At 41.6% G+C, this 13053-nt stretch overlaps 1 protein-coding gene across 1 annotated transcript in view; it reads right to left on the reverse strand.

Annotated features, from left to right (window-relative positions):
- SHROOM4 (shroom family member 4) overlaps positions 1–13053 on the reverse strand; it is a 251062-nt gene that overhangs the window by 128166 nt on the left and 109843 nt on the right. The window lies entirely within an intron of this gene.

Consider the following 13053-nt stretch of genomic DNA (forward strand, 5'->3'; position numbering starts at 1 on the left):
CCCCCCCCCCCCCCCCGTCTATCTCTAGATTCCTGAGATTCAGCATGTCTTCCATTTATTGTCTGGCCTTCTGACAGCCACTTCTCCAAGTCAATGACTGAACCACACATTTGTTTATACAGAAGACAAAGCAGATGTTTATGTTTCTAGCAAGGAAAAGAAAAGGAAAGGAAGGAAGAAAGAACAAATGGGAGGAAGGGAGAAAAAGGGAGAGAAGGAAAGAGGAAGATATACATATATGTATGTGTGTATATTCTTCTGTAAAGGTTTTATTTTCCCCTTCTCACCATCCCACCTCTCTCTCATAACTGGCTGGGGCCCAGGAAAGGTGTGAATCAACAAATTTGTTGAAATTAACATACCTTGCTTGAGGGGCTGTATAATATCATATGATGCTATCCATTCAGTAAGGCTGGTCAACTTTCCAGCTTTTCCTGAATCAAACTTCCAGGGTGATTTTCTTGTTTCATTTGAAGTGTGCGAATTCTCAGATTAGACCCAGATGCACTGGAATGTTGGTATGAACACACATCACAAAGTCCAGTGTAAACGATGGTTAATCTACGTGTCATTTTGGATTATCCAAGTATCACTGGCCTAGCAGTGAGTGGCCCAAGTAACTGACAATTGATTGCACAGAGGTCATATAACCACAAGACAGCTGTGTTTCAAAAGCTGGGAAGGGGTGATTGACCTTGGACAAGTCCCTTTCCTCTCTTGCAACTTCTCTTACTCTTACTGATAAAACGTGGGGCCCTGACTAGATGGTCTCTTGGGGCTCCGACAGCTCTGGGCCCTTGCAGCTCTGACATTCAGTGACCTGTGAACAGTTAGCAGTCATGCATTATCCTTCTGCTGACACAGATAATCCTGGCTTTTTGCACCATTGTACTTTGCCTTCACCCATGTTTCACTCCTTCAAAACTGACTAATTAACATCCATCTCTCAATTCCTCTGGGTCTCTATCCATTGTTGCAGAGTGGTCCACCAAGGTTGGAACACTTACGGCACAGTTGGGACACTGGAGAAAGAGATTCCTGAAGCCCCATTTTGTGCTAATGAGACAGCAATTTGGAAATTTTTGATGGGTCTTCAGTGAAGCATGAAGTGCTCTGATAGCTGTCGACAAAGTGACCATTTGGCCCCTTGAGAGTAAGGGCAAAGAAAAATTGACTTAACATCATTTACTGGCTTTCTAGTAGCTTTTATTTAGTCAGATACTAGCAGATACTTGCTTGGGTTTTTTGAATACACATAGGAAATACGAAAAAGTGAAGGGAAAATATTAGGTCATGTTTATATTTATAAAATGCATTCAGTAGGAGAAATACTATCTGCAATAATAACCAACAGGTATTGTATGCTTATTACAGTAGTGTAAGAGGAGCATTAAAATTCAATGACTTGATTGTGAATACCTCTGCTTGTTACAAGAAATTTATTGGAAAAAATAGGCATCAACTGAAACTTCTCAGTTCTAAGAGCTTCTGGCCAAATTACTAGCCCAAACTCCTACCTCTGCCAGCTTGTCCATAGTCTAAGAAGGCAAACAACATAATTATTTAAATATAATATATAAAATAGATAGAAAAGGCCCACCAAGAATACAGCAGTTCTATTGCTTAAAAAAAGGAATATATCTTTGAATGTCTTTTTAGTACCTTTGAAAGATTTTCAACTGTTTAGTAACACTCCAGACATCTGTTCAGCAATTTGGCCTTTTCTGGAAAATCAACAGAGAGAAAATGTACAGATGAGGATAAGCTGGCTTTGAGAAGTTTAACCGTTAGGAAATAGGATTATCAAAGAAAGGATAAAGTCCTTGCTTATTCTGAAACTTAGTTTGAAATCTTGAGCAAGGCACAATTTGGGTGGTATCTGGTTCTGATCTGTGCTCCCCTGTTGATATTTCTTAGAATCTCATCCCGCTAGGAGAGATTAATCAGGGTGCCCTGGAAAGGGGAGATACAGGCTTTTAAACCTCTGCAATCTCCTTGCCATCATTTTCAATGCTCTGATTCCAGGTTGCAGACACTGGCTGCCCCAATTTGTCTTACTCAGTAACTCCCTCCCCTTAAAATTGCCTCTCAAATGTCCAAAGCAGTCTAGAGTTGAAAAACAAAAAACTCTGTTGCTCCTAATTTAATCTTCCCTACTTTACCCCACCTTCCCAAAAGGCAAAACAAAACCCAAAAACCTCTCTTAAACAAATAAAATTCAAAAATAACAACCAATTAAAAAGACATAAGTAGGTCTGGTTCAAAGCAGTAATCCCTGTATGTAGATAGAGTGAGGGAGTGGACACCAAGGGAGAAGCCATTCTTTCCCTCTACCAGCTAAGAAGCAGGTGCCCAAATCCTACAAGGAGCTGCCCCAGAGTGTGAAACTCTGTGGGTCAGGCCCAAGGGCGCTCTTGACCTTGAATCCACAGAACTATGCTGCACCCCACAGCATGGCCTATCCCTACAGAAACCTCCTGCCTCCCCAGCTGCTTAATCACCATCTAGTTTACTAATCCTCACAACAAAGACCCCCTAAACTCCAAATCATTAAATTTCCCTGGGGATTAGCCCAAGTCAAATTCTAAGCATCTTTGCCAAAAACTCAGCCCGGAGCCAAGCTCAACTCTAGGAATTTGGTGATGAGGACAGGGGAAGGGAGTCAAAAGCACTGACCCCTACGTCAGCAACCAAAGGCAAGTTTGTCTTTGCTCCTACCAAGTCAGATTGTTTTGCTGTCTTTTTAAGCCAGCTCAGGGGAGATAAACATGACCACACAAGAGTAAACTCAGGGTTTCTTACATTGTTAGCAGATATACTCACTGGGGTCCTGTTTACATTTTGTCAACTCTAACCATTTGTTTATACTCAATTCTTCTGCTGACATTACTGTCATCAGTGTTTGTCACAAATGTTAGACTTTGGTGGTTTAGAATATCAGTGTCCAGAGTGGGGTACATATACCCCAGGCTGTGCATAAGATGATCCACTGGAACTTCTGTTTATGCTTATGTTTATCTAAAAAAAATTAAAATCAAACTTTATTAATATTTAATGTTTGTGGAAGTAAATTATATCATCTGTAAATAAAATTATGTATGTTGGGGACACACAAACCATTTTTACTGATGTTAAGTTTTTACCAAAAAATTGGCCAGATCACAGACCTGAATGAGAGGGCTAAAACCATAAAGGGTTTAAAGGAAAACAAAGGAGCATATCTGTGTGACTTTGAGGTGGGCAAAAAATTCTTGGGCAGTATGCAAAAAGCAGTAACCATAAAAAATAGTGATATATCAGAGTTCATCAAAATAAAAATGATCTTCATCAAAGGTATCACAAAAAAACTGAAAAAACAAGCCACAGACTCAGAAAAATATTCATACTACAAATATCTGACAAAGGACTTAAATACAGAATATTAAAGGAACTACAAATCAGAGAACTACAAAAACTAAGAAAAAGACAAATAGCCAATTAGTAATTGACAAAAGACTTGAACAAGCACTTCACTAAAGAAGAGCGACAAATGCCCAATAAGCATATGAAAAGGTGCTCAATAAAAATTTTCGTTAGGGGACTGCCCCTTGGCTCACTGGGGAGAGTGCGGCGCTGGTAACACTGAGGCCGCAGGTTCGAATCCTATATAGGGATGGCCGGTGTGCTCACTGGCTGAGCGTGGTGCAGACAACCCCATGCTGAGGGTTGCGATCCCCTTACCGGTCAAAAAAATTTTTTTTTATTTTTCGTTAGGGTAATACAATTTAAAATCACAGCAAAATATCACTATATATTCACTATATGCCTAAAATTAAAAAGATTGAAAATACTAAGTATTGGCAAGAATGTATAGTAATTTGAACTCTCTACATTTCTGGCAGGAGTGTAAAATCATATGACAACTTTAGAAATCTGTATACCTACTCTCAGATCCAGCAATTCCACACCTAGAGATATCCAAGAGAAAGAATTGATGTGTCTGTAAAAAGATTTCATTTGTTCATAGCAGCTTTATTCATAATAGACAAAATCTAGGGACACCCCCAATGCCCATCAGAACATACACATACACAAAATGGCATACTACTCAGCCACAACAAAGAACAAAGTAGTGATACACGTAGTAAAAAAGATGTCTGAAAAATATTGTGTTGAGTAAAAGAGACCAGACTAAAACAGGGCATACTATATGATTCCATTTTATGTGAAGGTTGGGAACAGACAAAACAAATCTATGGTGATAACTCTGAATAGAATCAAATACAACCCTTAACTCTGGAGAGGGTATACTGATCATGAAGGCACATAAGCATAATTTTCTAGGGATTCTAGAAATGTTTTACATAATCATCTGGTTGCTGATTATACATCTAAAAACTCATTGAGATTTGTGCATTTTATTGTAAGTTATTCCTTAATTTAAGAAAAAAATAGGAAGCTAAGAGAGAAAGGAAGGCAGGAAAGAAAGACCACAGTAGTTTCATGATCCAACAGAGGGAGGGAACATTCCTAGGGCTACAAATTGGAGTTGAGGGGAGACGGGGAAGAGGAGGGAAGTTGGGGGATAATTGGGAGGGGACAAAGGGTACAAAAGTAATTTCTGGTAATGGGTGTGCCCTCAGTATGAATCTGGCCCCCACATCATAGGCAGGAGGGGGGACAATCAGCTTTGTATCTCATGAATATTCTTAATAAATAAATAATTAAATAAAAATGAAACAAAAAAAAAAGAGAAAAAAAATAAAGACCTCTAGATTATATAGTTTACATTTCTGAAGCAGGGACCAGGGCTTAGGTTCTATTTTCACATACTCATAGTTTTAATCAAGGCGAAACATTTCTCTTAAAAGGTAAGCCTTCACAATAGGGCTATAATATGTTCTATGCTTTGAGACAGTATTCATTCACTCTCCTACCCTGAAGAGGACAATTTCAGCAGGAAATGAAAATGAAAATCAACACTTTGTTTTCTTTACCTGCCAACTGGTAAAGGTGAAGTTTTTATTTTTAATTTCCAATGAATTTCTATCTTGACATATCATAAAAACAGAATCAATCCCTCGCCTGATGCCAGAGCCATCTACTGCTGCTCTTCTTGTTCATCCCAGCTATGTCTCTTTGTCCTGGTCCCCAGAGATCCTGATACCCACTCCCAGAAGCTGAACTTCATTAAGCCATCATCACACAGGCAACTAGCTCTTCCTCAGGCATCATTACTGTCCCCTTGTTGGATTGCCTGTGCTTCTTACCTGTCTAATAAGACATGACTTTCAGTGGTACAATGTAGAGAGTTCAGGGAAGACTGGGTGGAGGAAACTGGAGAAAAGTATGTGGTAGAGTGGTAGAGACTTTGCTCCTGACTTCTAGAAGCAGTTGTCAGCAACAGAATTCACTATACGCAACCATGATACGCTCCTCAGCATAGGGTGCTAGGACAAACCAGAAAGTCCATAATGCCCGCCAGTATTGAGAGAGCACTGTGTGAAAATCCAGGAGATGACTAGGAGGTTGAAAAGACCAACAGTCTTTTCCATGCCACCTAATATAAAATCACTGTAAAGAGGGCATATCCACTCAGTGGCATTTATGAACTGTGCATTAATGTTTTTAAGAAATTCCTGAATTAAAGCAAGAATGAGTGTTAAATTCTACTGGATTACTAGAGAGAGATGGAATTAATACTATTTGGGTTAATGTAATTTTTATTTCTCCAGTATCAAGCCATTGTTGATATGAAAACTATTCAAGTTGATCAAAAACATCTTTTTAACTGGCCAGCTGAATATGAATGAGTGAGATACAACTTTCCATCCCAAGAGGATGTGATTAACTATCTGGAATCCAAACCATCCCAAAGCCAGGTTAACTCAATAACTCATTGCTGGTTCCCTGAAGCCATTTATTTATAACCCATTATGTAAAAAGCCAAAGACAGTTTCTAAAGAGTACACGTACCCAGTAAGTCATTTTTGACTAGAAAAGGACCAAAGGACTAACTCTTCAGGGGAGGGACCAAAGGCTGCTTCTAGAAGCCACTAGGCCTTCCTTGTTGCCTGAAAACCACTTGTCGAGTTTACTAGGTATCTGTGTGCCCTCTGCCAGATGTGGACAACAGGAGAGGGGGCTTGCTTTCTATTTTCCATAGCTGGGTGCCTGCATTTCACTCCCAGAACATAGTCTGCCCCTGTCCTGGCCCCCTTTCTCCAGAAGTGATTTTATCTCTGGTCTTCACTAAGCCCTCTGACCAATGGGAGATGAAGAAAGGGTAAAGAGGCATTTAACTGCTTCGGGTCATTCTGAATAACTGCTACTAAAGCAAACAGCTCCCACGGAAATAACCTACCAAGGCATACATGTATGATTGCAAAGGCAATAATAACATCTTTTACTGACCCTAGGATAGATACAACTCTAAAATAGGGTTGGCTGGTTAGCTCAGTTTGTTAGAGTGCAGCCTTATGACACCAAGGTCACAGGTTCAGGTCCCCATATCGGCCAATGGCCAAAAACATTTTAAACTGGCACACTCGCTGTTGCTTTCACATTGTGCTGCAAATCTGGGAACAAGTAAGCCATCACGGTCAGTTCCAAGCTACTGTCCTATTCACATGGTGACTAAGAAATTACAAACCATCTCTTTCCTGCTCAGCAAGATGTATAAAACAAAACTGAGTTTCCACCATTGAAAAAAACGAGAGGGAGAGAAAAATGTTTTCAATCATTTGTGTGTGTTAGTGGTGGGGAGGGACTCATCGGAGATCATTTCCTTTGCAATGCCAGAATTAGCTTGAGAAGAAAATTAAAGAGGAAATTACAGGCATTTGAGTTTAAGACTTGGCGAATCAATAAGGGTAAGCTGTGTGGAAGCCATTCTTTCTGGCATCAGACTTGCTTTTCAGATTAAGCCTGGATGAAAAGAGAGAACCAGATTATTAGCTCCTGTCTCTGCTCATTCTCACTTCTCTAACCTTAAACACAAGGGTAAAGCCCTGCCTCTTCTCCTATAATGTTTGACCCTTCTGATTGCAGACTCCACAAACCTTGGTATTGAGGGTGTTCCTCACATCCAAGATAACTCTGGTGTTCTTCCTCCTTCCTCCAAACTTTCTCCTACCCTCTATGTATGCATTTTCTCTTCCGCTCCCACCTCCGCCAACCCTGGCATTTGAGCTTGCCTTTTCTAACGCGTCCTTCTTCTCCCACCCCCTTTCCCACCCCTACCCCCACTCCCTCACCCCGGGATTCCTATGCGCAAACTTCAAGCACCCCTATCATTAACATCTGGCACTTATATTCACTAATTAAATCAGACCGACGAAGGAATGATTCTAACAATGTAAACAGAAGCAGATCAGAAGCTGTACATGATCTGGCCATGCATGCCTTTTTGACCTCATTTCCCACAACCTTCATCCCCTACACACACACACACACACACACACACACAGTGGTCATACTGAACTCAGGACTTTAGCTGTTCTCTCTGCTGAGAACATTCTTCTTCTAGATCCTTATGTAGCCCCTTTCATCACTCATGTATCAGCTCAAATCTTGCCTCCTCAGAGAGGCCTTCTCTGACCACTGATATGAAGTAGATTTCTTTTCTCTTTCCTCCACCCTAATTCCCATCACTCTCCATACATTACTTGTTTTACTTATAGAATTTATCACCATTTTGCATTATCCTGTTTATTACTACATATGTTTACTTTCTGTATTCCTGCAGATACAATGAGACAGTAAGTGTCTTTTTACAGTTCTATCACTGGCACCTAGGAAAACGAATGTCTGTATTGAGCACATAATAGTTGCTCAATAAATATTTGTTGAAATTAGAATTAGAAGGGATCTCAGTATATGACCCCATTTGTTTGCCTGACTGTGGACAAGTAACATTATTTTCACTTTTTTGATCACATAACTGAGGTTCAAGGATGTCACATGACTTGCCCAAGATAGAGCATCTATTAGGTCTAAGATATTTTCTTCTGCAACATTGTAACAAACCCTTTTTGTTTTCCATGAGTATATTGCTATTCATGATCCTTAACTAGCAATACACAGTTCTTGCTAAAGAGGCACTTTAAGCTCTCTAAAAAGCATTATTATTGGCTTGGAGTATTCCAGGATAACTATCCTTTGAGCTAAATATCCCATTTGTCATGAGGCGCCTACAGGTGAATGTTAGACTCTTAGTTTGGTAAGAGGAATAAAGCTTTTATGGCAACTTAGGTACATGGCAATAATAGCTTGTATCCAGATATGATTCTCCTTAGTTTTTAACATTCCCAGTCTTAGGAACTTAATTTAAAACACACACAAACCCTCATGAACAGACCATGAACACTGGAAGATTTAACTACTCCCAGCATCTGGGAATTCAAAGTAACATCCACTCCACTTTCCTGGGTACAGACATTACAACAGGCCCCTTCAGTCTACCATCCCTGAAAATTTAAGAGCAAACCCAGACAATAGGCATAAACCAGATTCTAATTTGATTTAGTGATTAAACAGTTCCCTCAGACTCCTAAAAAGGTATGTGTGGGGGGACCCTCACCAATGTCTGAATTAAAGTTCGCCCAGACCCTATTTCATGTGACTATAGTTCCTTCCTTAAAGGCCATTTGTTCAGTGGGATTTAGCGTTTTATAACTTTGTGATTTAGTGTTTATACCTGTGTAAAGCTTTCATATAAACAAATTCACAAGTCAGAAAAAAATCCTTTGTCAAGCATTGTTTTCTGATTTGGAGTTTGGAAAATATGGCCACCATGATACGGGTAAAAAGAAAAAGTTTAAGTATCTGTAGTGTGCATTCGGCACTTAAAGACAATAAGTGATAGTGAAGTTTTGTACGGCCTGATTCAGGTTACCTGTGGCTGCTGTGAATTATATGGAATTACACAGAGTTTAATGGTTCTTTGGCAATTTGCCTTGGCCCAGGGCCAAGGCAGCTAATCCTTCAATCAAATGCTCGCCCCACTCCCACCCCAAGACAATTTCTGTTCCTAAGTCTTGAGTGTATCTGTGATGAAACCTTCAATGACACTCTCATGCAAATACCAAAGGTCCCCCCCCCCCTTCTGTCTCTTTCTCTTCCTTCTTCTTTATGGCCAGGTATAACAACTGCTCCTGTAGTTTTGCTGGGACAAACTGCCTGACTTGCATTTATGAAGAGAAGAGCTTTTAAGGTTTGATTAAAATGAAGGGACCAATAGTGAGAAGATGAGAAGAAGACAAATATCAGTTGGCCCTATCCCTATCCCTAGTGCCATCAGCTAGATACAATTCACCCTGATCAGCATGGGCCCTGTACCCACTCTGCAGTGCAACCTAAGACAGCGGCCCTACCACACCACACAAGCGACTCAGGAACACATCCCACCAAAGGCAATTAACCGGCCTGACAAAAGAATCCAACTGTGTGGCAAGTTACCCTCCTCCTCTTTTTTAGAAACCCAACTGGCCCTGAGGCTGGGATTCTGCCACAGACTGCTGGCATCACTTTCACAGAGTTGGGACAGTGGACAAAGACCAAGTGCACAAAGGCCAGAAAAGTCCTCTCTTATCAATCCCTGTTCACCCCTGTCCCTCCAACCTCTTCTAAATCTTCAAGTGGCACTCCAGCCCTAGCGCTTACTGCTCTTTGGCTAAGGTGACTCCTAGACCCCTTGTCCAACTGATTCCAAAGTCACATTTACTAGCTATACTAGGGAGAAAGCTCATTTTAAGAGACTAGCTGCCATAGAACCAGCAGGAGGGAAGGGCAGAAACCACAGCATTCCTACTCTGCACTGATTGCCACTAACTCATTTCAGCTGCTAAGGGGAGGCCCTGTTGGGGGAGCTGGGAGAGGAAATGGGTTCCATGTACAGTCCACATTAAATTGTTCACAATTGCGTGCTCGAAAATAGTCTCTACTAAACATTTAGTGTGCTATAAAGCTTTAGGCTTTGTTGCACTGTTAGCCCAGACTGCCTAAGCTGCTTTCCTGTGGCAAAGATGATTAAACTTTTGGTACGTCACATACACGTGGGAAGGACAAAGGAGCTCCAAGGATGGTTAAATATGAACCCAGGAAGGGTGGTTTAATATGACTTTTAGGCACATAAAAAACATAGAGGGTGAGGATCAGCTGTTTTCAATTTTGATTGAAAGCAGAGCAAAGGAAAAGAAGCTGAAATTGCAAGGAGAGGGATTGATGTTAGCAAAAAGGAAGAACTTCCTGCCAGGGAAAGTAGGTAAATATTAGACCGAGTGGTTGGACAATGAAGGTTGTGGAATTTCCTTCTTTGGAGTGGCTCTTTTGTCTGTGCTATTTCTGTGTGGTCCTTCCAGGGGGTGGGGTAAGGAGGGAAGAGAGGCAGCCATAGGTCCAACTCAGTCCTTCTCAGCACTCAGAATCTCTTGTAACATTCCAGGGTTTGTAACAGGGATCACTGATTCTCCAGAAAAGAAAAAAGCAATGAACAGCTTGCTGCTGATTTCAAATGTTTAGATTCACCCCAACTCTCTAGGCTTCTCCATGAGCCAAGCTTTTCCCTGGCCCCCACAGTCCCAAGAAAGAAAGCAAAGACCTGTTCCCCAGGGCCCCTAGGCCATGCATATGGGAACAATATCTTCTGAACTCAAAAGCAAGACATAGCCTGACAATTATATTTATGGGGACTAGAGGATAGAATATGTGAAATTAGAGCTGTCCAAGGAAATCTGGGACGTATGGTCTCCATAGCCAAGTATTATCTCTTTCTGAGGGTCCCAACACAGGAGAGAGTTAATTAAAACTGTGCCATGTGGTTTGGGGCCTGGGTTCTTTAATTGTCTGCAGCAAGATCAGTTAGAACTGTGGAAAGCTAATGGCATAATAAGCCCAGTACAAACTGAAATTCCTGCTGTGCAGGTTGGGAAAAGAGGTAGTCTTTGTGTTCTCCCTAGTATCTCTCCACTTTAAAATGTAGCAGGAGCTAAAGGGCATGTCCATTCTCTCTCAACCATAAATAATGCCATAGGTTATAGAGGGTGTTGGGCTGGGTCACAGACCCTTCAAACCCATTTGGTGTAGACTGGGTCACAGACTCCTCATATGCAAGTCGTGAACTAGGTAATTGGAAAGATCCTGGGAGCTGCTGGCAAGGTTGACATGTTTTATTTGGACATGAGCTCAGACCCCCAATGGATCAGAGCTGTTGTCTTTTATACTAGAGTCATGTAACCAAGGAATACCTGGGCACAAGTCAGATAACATGGGTGCAAGTCAGATAGCCAAGAAAAACCTGGGTGCATATGTGCAGTTAACATATTTACAACAGACCTGCTGAGTTACGCTCAGCTGGATATGAGGTGAGGGAACCTGACCAGTCTATGCCATTTGCCTTACACTCCACCCCTTCAGGGTCCCTGGCCATACAATCTACATGTCTGGAGTCTTCTGTGATGTTCTCTTAGCGAGGACAGCTGATCCATGTGTCCATAAGCCACAGCAGCAATAGTCAGGAATATATATCAGTCATCATTGGGGTGATTTTCCACAGGAATCCTGCAACCATACTGGTCACATGAACATATGTATGTGCCCAGTCAACTATGGTGTTAGCAGCCACAAGACTATGGGCAAAAAGACAAAAGAGTTACTGGTACCAATAGAAGGACAACTCGCCCCTCTGGTAGAATACATGCCAGTTTACCGTCCTGAGAAAGGATGGTTGCAGGAATAGGTATCTCCTGGTTTATGACACCATACATTATCAGCTAACACTTGCTGGGTCTGTAGGTTCTACATGTAACAGTATAGGGGAACTCATTATTAGCCATGATAGTACAAATGTGCTCTTTAAAATAGAGCATTTATATGTTCCAGGCCATGTTACCTTTACTCAGGGAGGTCAGGTACTTGTCACCCAATGTGAGACTTGGAAGTCTTCTTCCAATACTTTCCCCCATGGTCCAATTAGGCCTACTCAGTGTATATGGGGGTCTTCTATTCTCCAAGGCTGTTCCCACTGTACTGTCTGCCCTTGCTGTAAACAGGTTGGGGATGGTAAGAGGATATTTCCATTCTTACCACATCCTGGTTTCAAAAGATCATCCTTAGTAGTAACTTGTAATTGAATAGGCGCAGTGACCCTATGTAATAGAGCCTCCACTGGAAATGGTCCACCCTTATAAGGTCTCTCATTTAGAGTGTGAACTGTTGGTCATACATGCTGTGTCCATGGGGGGCTGGCAGATAGCCTTAATTCCGTTTTCTGGAGACAACTGTACCATTCAATCATTCCCACTGCCTGGAGGTGATATGGTATATGTAACTTCCAAAGTATTGACAGCTGTGAAGCCCACTTCTGTACTTCCTGTCCAATAAAGTTGGTTCCATTATCACCTTCTATGACCAGGAATTGACCGTACATGGCTGTAAGGCTATTCAATGCCTTTAATAGTATGTACCTGGTCTGGGGCCCTGCAGGGCCACACAAACAGAAGTCCTGTAGCTGTATCTATGGCTGTGAAAATATAACTGAAATTCTCTTTCTGACGTGGAAAGTGGTCCCACAAAACCCACCTGTCATCTAGTAAAGGGCACCCTTCCTGCCAGTGCATATAGCGGGCAGGCCATCTGGGCCACATGGGGCAAAAAAGCCCTCCAATATCCCAGAAGTCCCAAATATGCCTACAGCTGAGCTACTGTTGTGGGCCGAGGGTATGCTTGTATTTTGTCTATAATAGCTTCTGGGATGACTTGCATCTTACCCAACCAGACAACTCCCAAGAATTTTACTGACAGTCCAGGTCCTTGTACTTTTGTTGCATTCACGACCCACCCACATTGCTCCAAATGACCTAACAGCATTGGGGCTGCCTGAGTTAAATCTGCAAGAGAATCAGAGGTTAGTAAGACATCATCTATGTAATGAAACACTGTAACCATGTTGGGCCTATTCCACTTGGCCAGGTCCCCAGCCACTAAACCATGACAGATGGTTGGGCTATGCAGGTAACCTTGGGGTAACACCTGAAAAGTCCATTGTCTTCCCTCCTGGGTGAAGGCAAATTGATC

This window comes from Galeopterus variegatus, unplaced genomic scaffold (assembly GCF_000696425.1).
Source record: "Galeopterus variegatus unplaced genomic scaffold, G_variegatus-3.0.2 Scaffold594, whole genome shotgun sequence".
In the NCBI taxonomy this organism is placed as follows: domain Eukaryota; kingdom Metazoa; phylum Chordata; class Mammalia; order Dermoptera; family Cynocephalidae; genus Galeopterus; species Galeopterus variegatus.